The sequence below is a fragment of the Eulemur rufifrons genome, chromosome 5 (genome assembly GCF_041146395.1).
Source record: "Eulemur rufifrons isolate Redbay chromosome 5, OSU_ERuf_1, whole genome shotgun sequence".
NCBI classification, from domain to species: domain Eukaryota; kingdom Metazoa; phylum Chordata; class Mammalia; order Primates; family Lemuridae; genus Eulemur; species Eulemur rufifrons.
In genome coordinates this window covers 25,328,740-25,349,763 of record NC_090987.1, presented here as the reverse complement: position 1 = coordinate 25,349,763, position 21,024 = coordinate 25,328,740, and positions in this window count along the sequence as shown.

The window sequence follows — 21,024 nt, the reverse complement described above, 5'->3', positions numbered from 1 at the left end:
TACTTCACTTCTTCCAGGTTTTGCTTTGGTGTTTTCCCAGTCATAGAATGATACATTCTTTTCAATCTCTTTGGTATTAGGACCTATCACTAGAGGGAATGGGTAATAGCCCTTAATAATGCCATTCTTTAATATTCACCTTGACCATTTGGGTACAGGTATACTTTTTATCTACATGCTATAACACATACCAGTTTATAATAACAATAAAGATAGTATTAATGTAATTTGCCATTTTTTGAACTCTTACATTGTATAAGAAATTGCATGGTCATTTTACATACATAATTTTATGTGACTTATAAAACCCTAGGAAATAGGTACTACTTTTATCTTTACTATCCAGAAAAGAAAACTGAGGGTTAGTAAGTTGAGGTAATTTGCCCATGATCGCACAGTGGAGTACCCTATTTTGACTGCATGGCTGGAATCTTTGGTCACATTGCTGTACTACTATAAAGTAGATAGCATTTTGATTTAGTTATTAACCTTATTTCAAAATGGATTCAAGATAGTATTGTTCTTCTTTTATTAACCAGAGACCTGAATCAGTATTTCACAATAATTAAGAACGTAGCTTCATCATCTGAATGTCCATGTTGGTTGTTTCTGTTACTGTTATGCTATTATTAATATTAACCAACAAGGAAGGTAAGAATACTTCTTAAGGGAACATTTCCAGTCAGGATGTAAGTCTTTTAACCCAACAGACACTCTTTATCTAGATTGTTGCAATGAAAGGGATCATTTTGTTCTTTGGAGGCTGTTATGCACAGAACCATCCTAACTCACCAGGTTCATCCATGAACTTAAAATCAATAATTTGAGGAGCAAAATGGATTCAGCTTGTCTAAAAAAGGAACCAATTTGTGACCATAATATGAAATGAGTTAAAAATAATACCAATACATCTCTACAAAAAATAAAATTAGGCCGGGTGTGGTGGCTCACACCTGTAATCCTAGCACTCTGGGAGGCCGAGGCTCGTGGATCGTTTGAGCTCAGGAGCTTAAGACCAGCCTGAGTAAGAGCGAGACCCTATCTCTACTAAAAATAGAAAGAAATTAACTGGACAACTAAAAATATATATAGAAAAAATTAGCCGGGCATGATGGCACATGCCTATAGTCCCAGCTACTCGGGAGGCTGAAGCAGAAGGATCGCTTGAGCCTAGGAGTTTGAGGTTGCTGTGAGCTAGGCTGACACCATGGCACTCTAGCCCGGGCAACAGAGTGAGACTCTGTCTCAAAAAAATATATATATTAAAAAAAAGTAAATAAAATTAGCCAGACATGGTGGTGTGCACTTGTAGTCCCAGTTACTGGGAGGCTGAAGAAGGGGGGTTTATTGAGCCCTGGAATTTGAGGTTCCAGTGAGCTATCAAAGCACAGCTGTACTCCAGCCTGGGTGACAATAGTGAGACTAAAAAAAATCAACAACAACAAAATAGTACCAATGCAGAAATAGACCTATGATTTTGTGACATTTTTTAAAACTCAAATATTCTGTTATTTCAGTTAACACATTTTCTTTCATAATTTTAAACCTTCAGAACCCATTGTAGTGATATCATATGGCACTTTCAAATAATAACCTCCAAGAATAAAATATTTAACTTCCCAGAATATTGAACAATACTGGGTAATAATCTTTAATAGGTTACTATCTGACTCTGATAGAGGAGGGATATCGTCCAAAATGTGAAGATAAAAAAATTAGTACAGTCCATGAAAGCAAGAAATCACATAACATTCAGAACTTATAAACTCTCCATTAGCCCTGTGAAAAGTATAACCCCTCTGTCCTGTCTGCCTAATACGATGACCACCCTGTAGCAAAACGTGTACTGATATTCAACAGGAAGATCTCCTTAATGCCTTATAGGGCTTTTGCTACACTTCATTTTTAAACATAGAACAATAAGCATACTGGCCTGGAGAAAAGTTCATTTTTAGCAAAGCTGCCTTTTAATTCAGGTATAACACAGTGCCCCAAGACTCTTCTAAGTTTTTCTTGGTAGATATTTTCAGATCTATTTATCATGGTCACAGCATGAAGTAGTTTCTGATTTATGTGGTGAGCTTCAGACTTTTGGTATTTTCTCTTGTGGCCTCAATCCATCAGGAAGCAGGTCTGTATCACATTTAACACCAATATAGTACTGTCGATAATGCCCAAGCAGCCAGCGTGCATAACAAGAAGGACCGTGGCAGAGATGGAGGGCTCAGGATGTGAGCTGGAAGTCTGAGCAGCCTAACCTGAAAGATTTTTCAAATTCATGGGATTTTTATATTTGGAGGGGAATAATGTACGCTGCTGAATTAGAAAGTGAGAAAAGATTTCACTTATAAATGGAGATTTACAGTAAAACACCATGGATTTAGTATTGTTTAAGCAAAAGGCTTTCAGATTTCAATGAGAGAAAGGAGGGCTTTCTCTCAGAGGTCTGGGTCAATCAGACCATAAACCTCAATATCATCATATTCCCATTATTTGGCACAGAGCCTGTCATATTATAGGTGATGATAACTATAGGTTAGGTCTAACTGAAAGTCAAGTCATGCTGTAATTCCTTGTAACCCTGAGATTTCTAACTGGTAACACATCATCACTTCACTCCCATGCTTTACTTTGGGTGATGTCTAAAATTTGCTACTTTCCTATCCAATTTCTCATTTCTGGTGGGAGAGCCATGTTGTCTAAATTCTAGTGGAGGTTATTTTGGCTGAAGAGAAACATGAAACAAGTTATGTATTTGCAACTGAGCATAAATATACTTTCTGAAGCCTAGCCAAATGTTTGTCATGACATTACAATGTATCTTTGCACATGCTAGATACTAGGTGCTCAGTAAATTTGCTGACAAATTTAGACAGGTGTAATGAAAAAAAAATGAGGGGCTGTCATGTAGATGCTAGAATGCTTATAACAAACATTGGCCAGAAAACATTTGTTTATTCAGCAAATATTTACTGAGAATATATGCTGTGGCAGACACTAGACTGTACACTGAAATGTCTTGGCACAGGAAGCTCAGAGTCTATTGTAGATAACACCCAGATTAACAAATAATTATTTTCCAGGATGGTGGAAGCCATATTGGAATGTGAGAAAGCTCCAAGGACAACAAAGAAAGGGTGTTGAAGTTTGGAAAGAGATTAGTAGAAAAAAGCAAAACCAGTCTCATAAAATTGTTTACTTTTTCTTATAAACCTTTGTTTTGTTGTTGTGAAGTATAACATACTTAAATAAAAGTGTTTTGAGCAAAAATGTACCACATAATGATTTATCATAAATTGAACATTCATGTAAAACAGTGCTTTTCAAACTATCTGTGGTGAAGGACCAGATTTTGTTTTTTTCCCTAATCCATCAGTTAAAAAAAATACAATTAAAATGATATACTAAAAAAAGAAAAGGAAAACACATGGTTTCATAAAAATGCATATTTTTTAAAAAAACAGTGGAAATGAATTACTACAAAAATAAAAGAAAAAAAAAAACAAAAAACAAAAACAAAGACAAAATCCAAGCCCAATTTTTTAAATTTATTATATTCAACAACCATAAAATTACTTGGTCGAAATAAGGTTTCTGAATGTTTACTCTCAATTTCTGTACCTATCTCATGTGGACTCATGGACTAATGGTGACAATTAGACAGGGTTCAATTGCTAAAGAAATTCGCTCACAGGACCCAAAATGACAGTGCTTACAAATATATAGTTTGTTACAGAAAAGCATATGCTATCACAGCAGCATTAAAGTAAGGCTACACATCACAGCCAAAGGCTGTTTCCCAGCAAGGTGTTTAGAGAGGCCAGATGCAAGATCCAGCTTTCTCACCTCGGTAAGGCCATACTGGACACACTTTTTCTTTTGGACCGTTGACATCTGCATGGGATATTTTGGATTAGGGAGCCCAAAATGGAGTTTTGCTGGTGCTTCTTATGCCCTGTTGGTTGTGTAGGTACATTCTTGCTATATGACCAGCCCCAATGTCAGAGCCCCTTAGCAGTCACACTGAAACCAGCCACAAATCATCAGTCTTAATGTTGTTAATGAAAAAGTGCTGACAAGCTGGTACAAACTACCTCTAAACTCCTCAGACTCATGTTTACAAAGAAACACTATTAATCAGTGCATTTCATGCCTTGACCAGTGGTTAGCACCTTGCAGGTACTTTAGCAAAACAGCTCAAACCAATTCTAGGCCTATTGAAATTAACCTTCACAGCATAACTCATAGTAGTTCATGGACTGGTACTACTTTATAGACCACACTGAGTAGTGATGAGGTGTGGAATATCCAGGCCAGAAAATAGAACATGGCCAGCACCCCAGAAGTCTTTCATATGCCCCAACAATTGTTAATCCCTCCTTTTATCAAAGTAAACCAACTATCCTGAATTCATAATGATCACTTTCTTACCTTTCTTTATAGTTTTTCACATCTATGTCCTTTTTTTTTTTACATTTTATATAAATAGAATCATAAAACATATAATACTTTTTGTCTGGATTCTTTCAGTCATGATCATATTTGCAAGATTCATCCAACGTGTTAGCTGTAGTTGTAGTTTGTTCATTTTCAATGCAGTATAGAATTGTATTGTGTGGCTATGCCATGATGTATCCATTTGAATATTGGTGGATATTTGGGTGGTTTTAAATTTTTGATTCTCATGAGTAATGATGCCATGACCATTCTTGTTCATGTACCTTTTACAATTCTCTCAGGCATATAACTAGAGTGGAACTATAAAGTTGTAAGTTGTGTATATGTTTAGCTTTAGTACTTACTGTCAAATAGTGTATAAAAGTGGTTGTACCAATTACTCTCCCACCAGCAGTATAAATTTTCCTTTTGCTTCACATGCTTGCTAATACCAGAACTGCTCATTTTTAAATTTTTGCCACTCTGGAGAATGTGTAGTTAAATTTCACTGTGGTTTTCACTTGTATTTCCCTGATTATGAATAAAAATGAATACCTTTTCATTCATTTATTGACTATTGAATGAGGCTTTACCTATTTAAATCTCTTATCTATTTTTTATTGATTTCTGTTTTTTACTGATTTGTATCAGTTCTTTTTATATTCTGGATATAAATCTTTCTTTAGATACATGTGTTGCAAATATATTCTACTGTGTGGATAACATTTGAGTCTTTTGAAGGCATCTTTTGATGATAGAAATTCTTAATTTTAATGTAGTACTATGTGTCAGTACTTTCCCTTTATAATTAGTAGATGAGATTATACCCTATTCATCTTTTGACACCCCAAGATCTCAAAGATATTCTTTTACATAATCTTACGGAAGCATCATTGTTTTGCATTTTACATATAGATATGTTTTGTATAGTGTGAGGTGAGAGTCAAGTTTTATTATATTTTCTTTTGGATATTTAGTTGACCCAGAATGATTTATTGAAAAGAACATTCTTTTCTCATTGGTCTACAGTAGCACCTTTACATTTGTCATAATTCAATTGCTCATTTGCATGTGGGTCTCTTTTTGGGCTCTCTTTTCTATTCCATTAATTTAATTTTCTATCTTGGTGTTCCTGTCACATTGTTTCAACTAACGTAGTTGTATGCTAATTATTGCTACCTGATAAAGTAAGTCCTTCTAATCTGTTTTTCTTTAATAATGTCTTGGCTGTTTTTGACCCTTTACCATGTAAATTTCAGAATCAGCTTGATAAGTTTCATACAAAAACTTATTAAAATTTATGATGATGGTCTGGATGTCCCTCCATTTATATGAGTTTTTATTTGTTTTACTTGATAGTATTTTATAGTTGTGAGAGCTTGCACACATTTAATAGATTTATTCCTATGTATGTGTTGCTGTTCTGGTGCCTGTTCTAAAACTTCACTCAGAAATGTAATGTATATTGATCTTGTATCCATAAACTTTGTTAAACTTATTTATTAATTGCAATAATTTATCCATCTTTCGAGTTTTCTATGTCCATGGTAATATCAACTATGAATAATGACAGATTTATTCATCTTGTCTATTGAAGTTCAGATCCCCCATAAGTAGGCCCTATGACAAAGATCCAAGTGTAAGTGGTTTATTTGGGAGTTAATCTCAGGAAACACTAGTGTGGGAATAAAGAGGTGAAAAAGGCAAAGAAGACAGCTAATAAAGAGTTCACTATCAAACAAGTTGCCTTGAAAGCTTAACCTCACTGGGGAATTCACAAATTAATGTAGAAAATGTACGTCAGAGTCATCATATTCGAGGGGTAAGCAATCTGAAGTATTTATTTTAAATGTCCCGTGTACCTGTGGTTGAGGGATGCTCCCAGAGTGAATTAATTAATTCCCTGTGGTGAGCCATTTCTAGCCTGCCACTAGGGCAGGGGAAGTGACTTCAACAGTGAAAGAAAGATTCCAGCAAAGGAATGAAGGTGCTGGTAGTTGGCTGGTGTACATTGAAGTGGTAAAATCAAGGTGGTATAGACTAACTGCCAGTAGCACCTACTACATTTCCCAATCCTTATAGAATTTTTTTCTCTTGCCTTATTGTGCTGGCTAGAACCTCCAGTTCATATTGATTGAAAGAAGTGATAGAATCCATCCTTGCATGGTATATGTTCTCAAAGGAAGAGCTTCAATATTTTACATTTAACTATGATGTTACATTAACTATGATGTTCATTGGGTTTATTTATAAATACCCTTTATCAAATTAAAGAAGTTTTCTTCTATCCATAGTTTCCTTTATAAAAACACAAATGGGTGTTGAATTATATCAGATGTTTTTCTTCATCTAATGAGATGGTGGTATGACTTTTCTCATTTATTCTGTTAATATGATGAATTACATTGATTAATTTTTAAATGCTTAACTGTGCATTCTTGGAATAAACTCACCTTGTTCATTTTGGTTATTATATAGTACAAAAACATTTTGCCAAATTTAGTTTAGGAGTTTTGCATTTATATTTCTATATGAGATTGGCTAGTAATTTTTTTTCTTTTTCTTGATTTAGTCATTGAAATTTTTAATAAAGATAAACTTCATTAAAAATGCTGGTTTTCTGAAATGACTGAGAAGTGTTTCTTCTTATGCTCTTGAAGAATTTGTATATGATTGACATTATTTCTTCCTTAAATCTTTGGGAGAATTTGCTGAAGACATCTGTGCCTAGAGTTTGTTATGGAAAATTTAAAATTATAAATTCAATTACTTTAATAGTTGTATGAATATTTATACTTTTGATTTCCTCTTGTATCAGTTTTGTTAGATTGTACTTTTAAAGCAATTTTTTCATTTTATTAAATTTTAAATTTTCATTTTATTAAATTATTATCAAATTATTATATATCATATTTAATATAATATGAATTAGTTATTAGATTATTTAGTTATTAAGTTACTTTATTTTTGTTTCCATTTTTTTAAAATTTTTAAATTGACTTAAAGTAGTTTATAAGAACCTTTTATTATGTTTGTAGTAAAAAAAAAAAAAAAGGCTTCTCCACCCCCAATGCTGGTTATTTATATCTTTTTGTCTTTTTTTTTCTTGATCAGTATAATCAGAGGTTTATCAAATTTATTTTGGTCTTTTCAAAAAACCATATGTGGCTTTGTTGACTCTCATTATTATGCTTGTTTTTTATTTTATTGATTTATGTACCTTTATTATTTGTTTACTTTTACTTTCTTTGGCTTTACTTTGATTTACTCATCCCTTAGTCTCCCTCAGGGGAAAGATGGTTCCAAAAGTCAGGCTCTGCATTTTGGCCTGATAATTCTTTACGATCTTATTAGTTCTTCAATACTTTTAAGGAGAGGTTTTGAAATTTTATCTTTAGCTTTTCCAATTGTCCTCTGAGAGATCATTGGCCCAAGTTATGTAATATACTATTACCAAAAGGGAAAGTCCCCAGTTGTTCATTTTTTTGACATTTTTTTGAACAAGGTGTCGTGATCTTTTTTTTCCTGAAAACCTTCCCAGCAGCCTTTGGATAGACTTGAATGCTCCAATTAAAATTGCATTAATGGATAAAATAAAACATCCTAAAGGCAATGTAGAGTAGGGGAGGGGGTCAAGTCCCTGAGACAGGCTATTAACTCCTGTTATTGGTTTGCTTGCATCTGCTCTTATGCTCATCTTTAGAATTCAAGAGCTCATTTAAAATGCATCTGTAAATAAGTTCCCTAGCCCTTCCACACCTTTCGTGTTTCTTGCAGTCCTTTTTAATATGCCAGAACAACCTGTTAGACATGAGTTATCAACTATAAAAAAGTTGTAAACACCTGTACCTGAAACAAACACCTGGCTTATGCTGAGACTAGATAAAAAGACACAGAGACTACAGTGAGGACAAAGCAGTGTGGTCATGCAGATAGCAGCTGTGAGATACGCTGGGGCACGAACCGCCAGAACTAGAGAGCTTCATGGAAGCTAGGAGGGCATAAGTAGTCTCTTTCCTCAATGTCGGTAAGACTGACTGTTGATAATGGTTAGTGGGTTGTTTGCTCCAGTTAAAGTATTCTTATCTGTACTATGATTCTACCTAACCTTGGTGCAATGCATGTCTTATGAATAGCCTCCCATTTATCAGATTGGGCATTTCTGTCATACCTCTTCCCCTACAACAGGGGATAGAGGTCTTGGATCCTTTGAAGGATGTTGTTATTAATAATGTTAAGGTAAAACCCTCACCCCTGACCAAATTGTGCCACCAGAACTAATTTGTAGAAGTTTGCAGTGGTAGAAGGAAAACATACCACCTCCATTCTATATGTATAAAATGCATACTTAAATATTTATATATATACTTATATATTCGTAACTCAGTTTTTGCCCTGGAAGAATTTATGGTATAGTTCAGGAGGGAAGATACACACACGCATGCGCACACACACACACACACACACACACACAATCTAGCAGAGAAAGGCCGTTGGGTTAAATATCCATCAATAGCACAGAAGTTCAAAGCAGAGAGGTGTGGACTGGAGTTGTAAGGAAGCATTTATGCAAGACATGAGATCATCTAGGTCTTGGAGCATAAGCGGGTTATAAAAAGACAGGAGATTAATAGCTCAAAACAAGATTGGCAGCTTGACCTGCACCTCATGAACAAATGGCCTTTTACTCAAAATAGTTCATGTCCTTTGATTTAACACAGATATGACTTTGGCTGCTACATTATTAGATATATCATGAACTCATGCATCTCTGTTTAGAACTTTCTTCATTGATTTTTCTACATTCTCCTTCAGAGTTATTTTAGGCCTAGAATATGATAAATCCTTAATTTAGATTTGAGATTTTGAGGCAGCACAAAGGATATTGTCTTAGAATAATATATATTTTCCATAGAACATTACCAGAATAGGCTGCAAAGACCTAAATATTGGTAGTCAGGTGAGTTGTCATGTTGACTTCTCAGTGAGTTGTTTTTGGTTTGTCAGTGCACCACTGACTGTCCTCTGCAGGGGGAGGTTTACAGGATTATGGCTTCAGGTGTGCTTGCTTTCGTTTCATCCTAAGTCAGGAAAGGCCAATCAATGGTAAACCTAATTTTGTTCTCTTCTCCCGGCTCAATCATACCTCTCTGTCCCACCCAGACTATTAACCCCCCTGGAGTCTTTCTCAATAAAATCATTGAGGCACTTTCTACCAATCTATTAGGACTATTGTGCAAGTTTGAAGCCATCCCAAGCAATAAATTTATAATTCTGGGGCTTCACTCTGCTGAAAGGGATTATACTGGTAAATAGCAGTAAGAACCTATATGTTTAGGCTCTCCATAAGCAGGGAAAATAGACGGGGCATATGACCCAGGTGATTAAGTTATTTCTCCTATAATGTAACTCAATGCTATAATTTGGAGAGTATTTTTCAAAAAATAAAAATCTAGGATAAAATCAAATACTTTTCTCAATGATGTTTCCATTGTTATTTCATCAAATCTTCTCAATAAGTATCACAGTTTAGATATTTTTATTATGCAATATAATTTTTGCTAGATTGGAATAATTTGGTGGTTTATAATAAATACTCCACTATAAGTGGCTTAAATAATAGAGTTCAATTGATAAGATCTCTCATAATAAGAAGTTCCAAAGAGGTGGCTTCCAAACTGGCTACTCAGCAGTTCAACTCATCAGTTCTCTTCTCTGCAATTCTTTTGGCTTTCCCTTCATAGTTCATGGTTGGAGAATATTTGATTCAGGCACAACCTCCTCACACAATAATATTCAATGTAGATAGCAAGAGGGGTCTGGAGTGGTCTTCATATGTTTCACTCTCTATCAAGGAGTAATTTTTTTTTTTCCAAGACAGAGTCTTGCTCACCTGCCCTGGGTAGAGTGCAGTAATGTCATCATAGCTCACTGCAACCTCAAACTCCTGGACTCAGGTGATCCTCCTGCCTCAGCCTCCCATCTAGCTGGGACTACAGGCGACCACCAAGACACCTGGCTAATTTTTCCATTTTTAGTGGAGATAGGGTCTCACTCTTGCTTAGTCTGGCGTGGAACTCCTGAGCTCAAGCAATTCTCCCACTCTGGCCTCCCACAGTGCTGGGATTACAGGCATGAGCCACCATGCCTGGCTCAGGGAGGAATATATTTCTAAGAAATCTTCAGCAGTATTTCTCTTAGATCGTATTTAGTTAGATTCCCTTGTCCTGCTGCCAGGCTGGGAGACTGCGTGCTAATATTTTAGTGGATTTGTTATTTCCAACAGGAAAGAATGCAAGGGGAAGTGTGAACATCAGTAGAGCTGCCATATTTACCAAGACTGATAATAGGATATTTTAATATTCCCACAGGCTTTATTTTGAAGGTATCGTATCATAGTCATGGACAAGTAGGAGAGGGGAATAGTTTTAACATTAATGATAACATTAATTATAATACTACTTACTTCCAGTTATCGGCATCTACTTTGTCCTAGTGACTGTACTATTTAGTCTTCTTTACATTATTTCATTTAATCCCTACCTCATGAGACAGTAAATATACTTCATCTCAGTTTATTGATGAGAAAACCAAGATTTAGAAAGATGAAAGAATTCGTTCATTATCTCTCAAGTGAAAAGAGAAAAAAGTGAGATAAAAACTCAGGCAATCAGGTTTTTAGATTATGATTTACTAATGACTTACCATTCTACCTCCCCGTGAAATAATTGTGTTCCTCCAAGAAACCATTGGTTCTCTCCTCTCTGAAAGTTGGAGTGTTCAGAAAGGAATGCAGGGGCCACACTGACTTCTGGAAGAATTGTTGTGTTTCCATAAGCTGGGACTGGGTCTCTCTATTTCCCAGGGTAAGAACCTGGCAGGAAGAACAGAAATAATCCATATGCAAATCAACTGCTGAGATATGAGGGGCTCCTGAAAATCTGTAAGTTTCTCAAGGGTATGAATCCTGCCTGTTTTGTCCAGAGTGGTATTCCAAGTGCCTAGCAGAGCACCTGCTAGGCTTCTAATCAATATTTATTATTTGTTAACACTTAATATTCCTTCTGCTGACCTCACATTGCATGAGAAATGAAAGCATTTGATTTAAAACTTTTATTTTCTTGGGTATTTCTAAAATGCTAGTAATCCAAAAAACCTTATTAAAACCCAATAAATAATCTCTTTTTAGATATAAATTAATTCATTAGATCTCTTTGTCCCTCTTTTTTTTTTTTTAAAAGACATCTAGTTGAGACTTAAGATTTGATCAGGATAACAGGTGAAGTCATTATGGAGGGGAAAGAGAGGAGAAGTGTGAGGATGTTTAGAGGTTGGGTATACCCAGCAGGGGTGAGCGTGAATAAAGCACTAAACAGAGTGGTTTGATTTTGATAACACTGAAGCCTTGGGTTAGGACAGGTAGGTGTCACTAAAGAGGAGGGAACACTGTTATTTTGATCGGTATTATTTTTACCTGAACCATTGAATTACCAAAACTTACTGAGATGTGGTAGAAAGAATTTCAGATAGTAAAAAACTCTTAATTTTATTAATAGACCTGATTCTATCAGCAAGTTTTCAGTGACTTTGATAAGTTTTTCTACTGAACTGCAATTTAAATTTCTCTTTTGTGATATGAAAAGCCAAACTTACTACTCTAATATGCTATGATTCTGAGAGAATGATCTAACTTACCCATTCTAAATAACCAGCAATGGCAAATGTGTGATTGACACAGCCGTCACCATTCTAGCCCGACTTTATTGCAGGCATCACTAACCAAGTGCTGCATGTTCTCTCACTAATCCGGATATAGCCTCAGGAATCATCAACATGGCACATCAAAAGATCTCTGGTTATCAATCTAAGCTGGCCATGTATGGCAAAATCTCACTGCCATATCAGTTTCATAAATAAATGTATTTTAATGCTGATATCATTATTTGAAATAATTTGGTGCTATTTTAATCTCCTATTGCTGCTATAACAAATTACCACAGATTTTGTGGCTGGAAACAACACAAATTTATTACGTTATGGCTATTAAGTCAGAAGTCTTAATATCAAGGTGTCATCAGGGCTGTATTCTTCTGGAGGCTCCAGGGCTCTAGGGGAGAATCCATTTTCTTTTTCCAGCTGGTAGAGCCCACATACACTCTTTGATAGTGGCCCCTTCTTTCACCTTCAAAGCCAGCAGTGTAGCATCTTCAAATCTTTCTGACTTCTGCTTCCATCGTCACCTCTCCTTCTCTGACTCTGCTTCCCTCTAATAAGAACCCCTGTGATTATACTGGGCCCACCAAACTCATCCAGGATAATCCGCCCACGGCAAGATCTTTAACTTAATCACATCTACAAAGTCCCCTTTTCTATGTAAGGTAATATATTCAAGGTTCTGAGGATTAGAACAGGGATATCTTTGGGAGGACATTATTCTGCCTACCACAGATGATTAAAGTCTTTCCAGATCCCCTCTTTTGTATGTATTTTAGTGCTTATAGCACATTCTTTTAAATATCCTCAATTATGGAAATCAGTGTCAAGTAACCAAATACCTTTCAGAATCAAGTTTAATAATCAAACTGGGCAAAACTATTTTGGGTCAATAATAAGGTTTACCTACAAAGTAATGAGACACTTTCTTATGGAGCTACTAGTCTGGTTCTGAAAGCATTTCCTAAGGAGGTGACCCAGAAATGTAAGAAAGAGCAGTGGTGTTAAAAGAAGTGTACAGTATCCGAAACTGAATATTCTGAATGCCATAGTCATGCAGATGTGTCATTATCACTCCAAGGGGAGGGCCTGAGTTCAGGGAGGTTGAACTGCTGTTTTCTGTAATGTCATAGTGCCTGACTCATGAATAACGCCAAATGAGGGAATGAATAAAATAATGAGATAGGTACCCAATATATGAATATATGTGGAAGTGAGTTGGCAGTTCTAAAACTTTATAAAAATGAAAAACATCTTTATGAGCATCCCAAAGTCTTAAGGAACACCATGATACCAATAGTTCAAACAGATAAATTCTATTTAAAATATTTCCTATCTTGTCATCTTAAAAGTGTAACTATTTAAACAAAGAGGGAATAACAAGGATTGGTTCACTTCTGTTGTCTGCTTTGCTCTCTTAATCATTTAACAGTTAAAAAAAATATAGCATCCTTTGAAAGGAGGAAACACGAGTGCAGTCCTTAGTGATTTTAATCACTTCTTAGCCACTTTCCTCGGAAAGCCCCATCTGCCCTTCTTGTCCATCTGCTGGTTGTTAACACTTAGTCAGTCACTTGACAAATCCAAAATCTGAACTGAGAGCGGGGAGGGGGATGTGAGATCAGGGTTTCTGATGATAAAATGTTGTGATTGACACACAAACACACACACACGCACACACACAAAAATCAAGATGCCCTTGTTCAGGCTTATCTTGAGTAGGATCTGGAGCCAATTTGTTCAGGAACATAATGTCAGAATGGCTAAGGGAACGTGCACCATGGCAGATGTTCATGGTTTTGCTAGGCATTTGTTTGCTCAAGAGTCAATTTCCTTTGTTATGAAGGCTGGTGATCAAATTATTTAATCGTTTAATCACCAGTATTATAAAAAAGAGACAAAATTTGCTCCAGTTTCCTAATGGAAAATGTGGCTGTTGGATTCCTTAGACTGATTTATTTAACACCAATATCTGTCAACATTCAGAACAGATTCTTGAACAGATGGCTTGAATGTACTTAGGAAAGGAAAGGCTGTAGACTAGTCTTCTATTTGAAAAGGGGCATAGTAACTATCCAGGTGGGTCTCCTTATTTTAGGGCCAAACCATGAAAACCAAAGTCCAGCAAGGTTAAAGGAGCTATCAAAGGCCATTTGTAATGCCTATCAAACATCGTTTACACAGCAGCCTGGTGGGAGTAGAGCACATCCTTCCAAGTTGCCCTCAAACTTCTTTGCAGTCCACGTTTCTGAGCAGTGGGAACTCCACAGGGGACTTCCAGCTCATGCCCCCCTTCACCTAACAGATTTTCACTTCAGTTTGAAACTTCTAGCAATGAGATAGCTGTCAACTTCAACTTGAACACAATCAGTGACACAATAGTCTCTTTGGGGCGACACATTTTATTGGATAGTTTTAACTGTTAGAAGTCATTTATCTTTAGTGTAAATTTTTGGTATTTAAATCAAGCTCATTTCTTGTTTTGTAGTCAGGAGATACATCGAATAAATTTAGTGCCCTTTCTAACTAGTAGTCTTTTAAATATCTGAAGACAGGTAGATTCATTAGAAGGAAATCCCTACTTTTATATCCATATTTTTTCAACAACTTTAAGAGGGAAAAATTATTTCAACCCAACTTTTTTTCTCCCTCTGAAAGGTTTACTAAGAAACTAACAGCAACAGGTAGCCATACAAGTTGAAGATGTAAACACCTGCATAAACAGTAATTGTGTGTAAAATACCTGTACCTATTTCTTCAAGCCAAAAGTGTGTCATCATATGAAAATAGATAACATAAACTTAGACTTTGTCATTAGCAATAGGTGTCAAGATTAAGCAAATTAAGCTGTTCTACTCATCTATGCACTGGTGGCATGACATTTAGAATATTGTGTGTTTATCTGATAATCGCATTCAAGAAAAAGTTTGATAAAAAGCTTGGAGTCCATGGCTTCCTCCCAGGTGACTAAACACACACACACACACAAAAAAAAAAAAAGAAAGAAAGAAAGAAAAGAAAAAGCTTGGGGTCCAGAGAGTCCATAGCAATGATTAGGGTATCTGGAAACTATGTTACATGAAGAAAAATAAATGGGATGTGAAATGTTTGAATAGGAACAAAGATATTTTAAAAGAGAGATATGGTATTTTCCTTGAAGTAAATGTAGTACTATCAGTTAAAATGAGTTGGATTTGGTTTGTATTACTTCATAGAGCAGAAGTAAGACTTTCAGTTGGAAGGTACTAGAAAGCAGATTTTTGTCTTAGTGCAAATAAGAAAGAACTTCTTAAAAAGTAAATCTGCCAAGAGCATAATATTTAAATGCCTCAAATAAAGGCCAGAATGCCTGGCATGAATAGAGTAGAGAAGATATCTTTTGAGGAAAGACATCCTTTAAGTTTCACACAATTTAGATGCTAAGATAAGGAAGTACCAAGGATCTACTATGTAAAATGCACTGTTAGATTGTGCGGAGTTTCAAAATGAAGTCTACAACAAAGTTTCTTTTTTAATATGCTAATACTCTAGTTTGAGAGTTAAAATATAAAAACACGAGCATCTATGATAGCCTTTTGGAGAATGCATGATATCCAGGTAAGAGGATGGGATAATCATAATGGCAGGAAGAATGAGAAGAGAATTCATGGGAGAGAACTTGGAAGAACAAAAAACAAGAATGGTAAAAGAAAAAGAGATGGGACTCATGAGGCAGATGAATTGTGAAAGTGTGATTACATATGCTACGATCAGAGGTAAATTTGTCCAAGTTACTAGGTTGCTTTGGGAGAGTTGAGATGATAACAATGGAAAGATAATTGTAAATAGATTGCAGTATAACTTGAAAAGCATATTTGGGAGTTTGAACTTTATTTTTATGCAGTTGGGAACCATTTTGCACCTTTGCTTAGCTGGGGAAACAGTATGATGAAAATGGTATTGAAAAGAAAAGATCTGGATGTGCTTGAATAAGAAAAATCTGAAAGCAGCAAGCACAATAAAATAGGCTGTAGCCTTGGAGAAGAATAGACAGAATTCTTGGGATGGCAAATACGCTATAGATTGCTTCAACCACTTCAGGCATCAACAATTGCCTTGACACTCATTTAGCAACTTGTCTATGTCAAATAATGAGAGTTACCTCTTTAGAGCCTTTAGAACCTAGCAACCACAGAGCCATAACAATGTTGTTTATCATCTCCTTGTCCAGCCTAATGACGCATGATGCTTAGACTGAATTGGGGAAAAAAATCTGTTGGAATACACAGGAATATTACATTTTTCAAAATAGACAAGGCTATTAGCCTCTGAAGTCTGAGGACTCATTTTTATCAGTAATTAGTTTCTAGAATTGTCAGAGAATACGTGTCTTGCTACTCTACTATATTTAGGGACTTAGTAAAATTTACAAGAGCAAGAATAAGAAAAATCTTTCTGCTCATCATAATTTCAGAGCATAGGTAAATAAATAAGATCTTTATATTTATATTTGCTGTAGAAATATAAATGTCAGTAATGGCCACATAGTATCCAGCTTGGTGAAATCATACTTTTAACCATCATATAACTCTTTCTTGCTTGGAAAATGTTTTTCTGCTTGTTTAATTTCATATTAAATTTCCAAGATTTATGTTCTTTACAAAAGGCTCTCTCATTTCATCCTCATGATAATTTTCTAAGGAATGCAGGTAGAAGCAGAAAAATAACATTGGATTTCAAATCAAGAATCCAGGGTGTAAGTCTTACCTCTGCTATAAACTTGCTATGATGACTTGGTGTAGTCATCTAACCTCTCTTCTTCAGATATCTCACTCTTTACATAAACAAATAAGGGGATACAAATCAAAATCAAAAACTCAAGCAAACAAATAATGTTACTGTATTTCAAAAGTGGCTATGAGAATCAGTGGGGATAGAAAAAGATAGGCTATCATTTTGCTAAATATTGTACCTGTGCTCATGACTACTATTATTTTCAGAATTAATACCAGTGTAGGAGAATAGATTAAAAAGTATTAGAAAGAATTGTGAAGGTTGTCCTGAACGCCTTCTTCCCCCCGCCCGACCTACAGCACTGGAAATAGCTAAGCAAGTCATTGAAGTTCTTGGAATCTTTACAGTTTGAGATCAAAGATAACTGAGTGGAAGGAATAGGTCTGTGCACATGTATAAAGTGAGGGGGACTATATCAACTGGGTTGGCCCTATCAAAGGCAATCTTTTAATTATATTTTTTCATTAAAAATTAACAATGTTCAAACTATACAAGTTGTGTTAAAACACCAAACCAAACCAAACAAACGAAAAAAACAAACCAAACTGGGCATTGGGGATTTAACTGGTGACTAGAAGCATTCTCAGCTGCTAATATAGAGTATTAAAACATGTTCATCTCATAACTATGCCCTTCTTATGTATATAGAAATATCCAGTTTGAAGAAAGTCACATGCATCAGTTTTCTATGCTGCACCACATATATGTTACCAAAAAATTGGTGAGTTATTATTATTTCACATGTCCATGGTCCAGGAGTCTGGGCACAGCTTAGCTGGGTCCTCTGATAATGGTCTCACAAAGCTGCCATCAAGCTGTCAACTAGACTATGTTCTTATCTGTAGGCTTGACTGGAGGAGAATCTACTTCCAAGCTCTTTCAGTACATTGACAGAATGCATTTCCTTGAGGCTGCGTGACTGAGGGCCCCGGCTCCTTATTGGCTGTTGGTTGTCTTCAGGTCTTAGAGGCCACTGGCTGTTCCCTGTCACATGGGCCTGTCCATATGCAATTCACAGCATGGCTGTTTGCTTTCTCAAGGCCAGCAGGAGAATGTCTCTCTCTGGTCTATTAAGACATTCTTACATAGCATAAAGAAATCATGGGAGTGATATCCCACCACCTTTGCCATATTTATTGGCTAGAAGCAAGTCACAGGTCCTACTTGCACTCCAGGAGAGGGATTATACAGGCTATAATACCCAAGGATGGAGAGCATGCAGGCATCTTAAAATTCTGCCTACTATGGCACTAAGCCAAGCCAAAGTAGCTCTGATTCACATTAAAGGAATTATTTATTCATTTATTTATTTTAAATTGTATTCACAGTTTATATATTATATATTTAAAAACCCTGGTCACATTTCTTCTGCTTGAAGTACATACTGCCAGTTTGAGGTTTGTTATTTTGAAGTATTCTCAGGTTTTTGCACCTTTGTGAAGTCACTGCACTGATACAAAATAGAGAGAAAAAGAGAGAGGGTGAATGAGAGAGACATACACACACAGACACAGAGAGAGAGACTAGACTACTTAGGAAGTAATCGTAGGAGAGGAAGAGCTGAAAATTTTGTTGGGATAAGAACAACCGTATTTGCCAAAGTTTCCCATCAAAGTTGCCCGCTTCGGTTTTTCAACTTAATCTCTCTTGTAAAGAATCCAACTTCCTTTTCTGAGCTACCTTCAAGTCAATTTAATATGGCTGTATCAAACTCTATGCAACAGAGTTGCTGATTTAAATTAATCATTAAGTTTGGAGAATCAAGAGGTTCTTAACTATTTTAAAATGAATCTGTTTTACTAAGTGATAAATTGTTTTCCTAACTATGACACTGATGTATACATGGGTACTAGCTCCCTCTTTTATCTCTCAAAACTCCAAACAGTCTTTACTTATATCAATCCCAATTAAAATCTGGATAATGCAATTTCAGAAAAATTTGAAAATGGGCTAACTAGCTAAGAACAAATTGAACCAGGCATTCATTAGGTAGGGAAACTTCTTGCTTCATGTGGTTCCCCAAGTCACCTCTCTATTGCTCAATTGGAATCAGGCATTGAGATACCTCAATTTTTTTTTCAACCATTCACTCTTCAAGAAGTAATTTCAGCTGCAGGTATAATAATAGTAGGCTGCGTAATGAGAAGGAAGAAAAGGAATACTTAATATCTCTTTCAATGAGGATATCTAATAGTGTCAGAGGAGAAAGAAAATTTCTGTCCCTTTAGTTTTCCCACTTTTATTAGTTAATTCCAGAAATTAATTTATTTATAAATAGTTATATTTATAATTTAAAATTAGATTTGTATCTTCCATTCATAGATTGCATGAGAATAAACCTGAATGTTCAGGCTCTAGGGTCTCGCAGATACCCCAGGACCCATCAACCCCCTGCATTCTGGGCCAGAGTTTGGAAATGTTTGTGTAGGAATGAGCAAGACAAAACTGAGGGGCTGAAGTCCCTAGGGGAGGAGCAATATGGCACCTGCTCAGGTCTGTGATGATGGGAAGTGCCCAAGGGGGCTGGCAGGCTGGTGCTTTGTCCTCAAGAAGCTCCCATTTCACTGGCTGCAGCAGCTTTTGGGCTGATGAGGGTAGAAAGGCTCTCCAGCATCTCTGGAGCCTGCTGACTTCCAGAGATGTGAGAGAGGGAGAAACAAACTGCTCCGCTTTCCCTGTTCACTGCACTCGTAGCCTCTCAGGGATTGTCCTCTGCTGATATCTTGCTCCTTCTTATTCTGCTCTGCAACTTCTTCCTGTGGAATCTCTTGTAGGTTCTGGTACTTTTCCCGTGGAATTACACCCGATCTATGATTGTTTGTTTGTTTGTTTTTTCTTTTTCATCTAAAACTTTTCCTTCTTTCCGAGATAATCTGGCAGCTGGTGTCTCTAGTCAGCCATCTTCTGTTAGGGCAACTGTTGTGATGCAATTTCCCAGAAGGCCCAGCAGCCTAACTAGAAATTTTCTCACTCTCAGTATAGCTGAAATGGTGTCATTAATCATCCATGCATACATTTATTCTTTCCACAGAGTAATTCCATAATTATTTTGGTTATTATATGTGCCCAACTCTGTGAGGAGGTTAGAAGTAGTGAAAGTGAGAATGGGTACACAACGTGGAAAAGAGAGAGAGCCTGACATTGAGTAGCCCAAATCTACTGAGGACTGTAGAAACACAAATTTCTATTAATGTTTGTAACAGAGTGCAACGAGTTATGTAACAGAATTACACAAAAGGTATAATGATAGTATAGGGAAGGAATCAATTCACTCTGCCTGGAGAAGATTGGACAGATTTTCAGAGATGGTTGAGACGTTCCCTAGACATTGAACGATTGGAAGAAAATTCCCTCATAAGACACCACCAAGGCAAAGGTGCACAGACGAGGCAGAAATGGGCATATTCCATGAATGGCAAATGATTCTTTTTGAAGATGGGAATTAGGGGCTAGGGAACAGGGGAGGTCTGGTACACAGGTTGAGTCCAGCTTGTAGAAGTGTTGAATATCATGGTACCATGAGTTTGTTTTTTTCGCTGAAGGAGGAGAATGATGCCTTGAGGAAGAAATGGAGGAATCAATAGGATAGGGTTAATTGAAGAACAAAATGCCATGGACGTGTTACAGAGTCCTGGCTTTGAGAATGAAGGAAGTGAGACAGAAGGAAAGAGATAAGGATGAGTAGAGATAAAGATGAGTTTTGAGCTGGAAAGGTGGGAGGTAGAAGGAAATTATAAATTGGAAATTTGTTTTTATACTTTTTAGTAGCACCCTATTAAATACAAATCCATTTTAGGTGTAATAGAAAGATCTTTTCAGTTAATATCTTGCAGGTAATTCACTAGCAGCTGAGAGCAAGGCCCTTTTATGATGGTGGATGAGACAGCTGCCTGCCTGGAGCAGCAAGGGTAACAGAATGGGGGCCGAGGATATGGCAGGGAGATGAGAGAGATACCTGGTAGGAAAAATTGGAGGCCTTGATGGATAGAATTCATCTCTTAGAAAGCCTTTCAAGAGCTGATTCTAGGCTGGGCATAATGGCTCATGCCTGTAATCCTAGCAATCTGGGAGGTGAAGGCAGGAGGATTGCTTGAGGTCAGA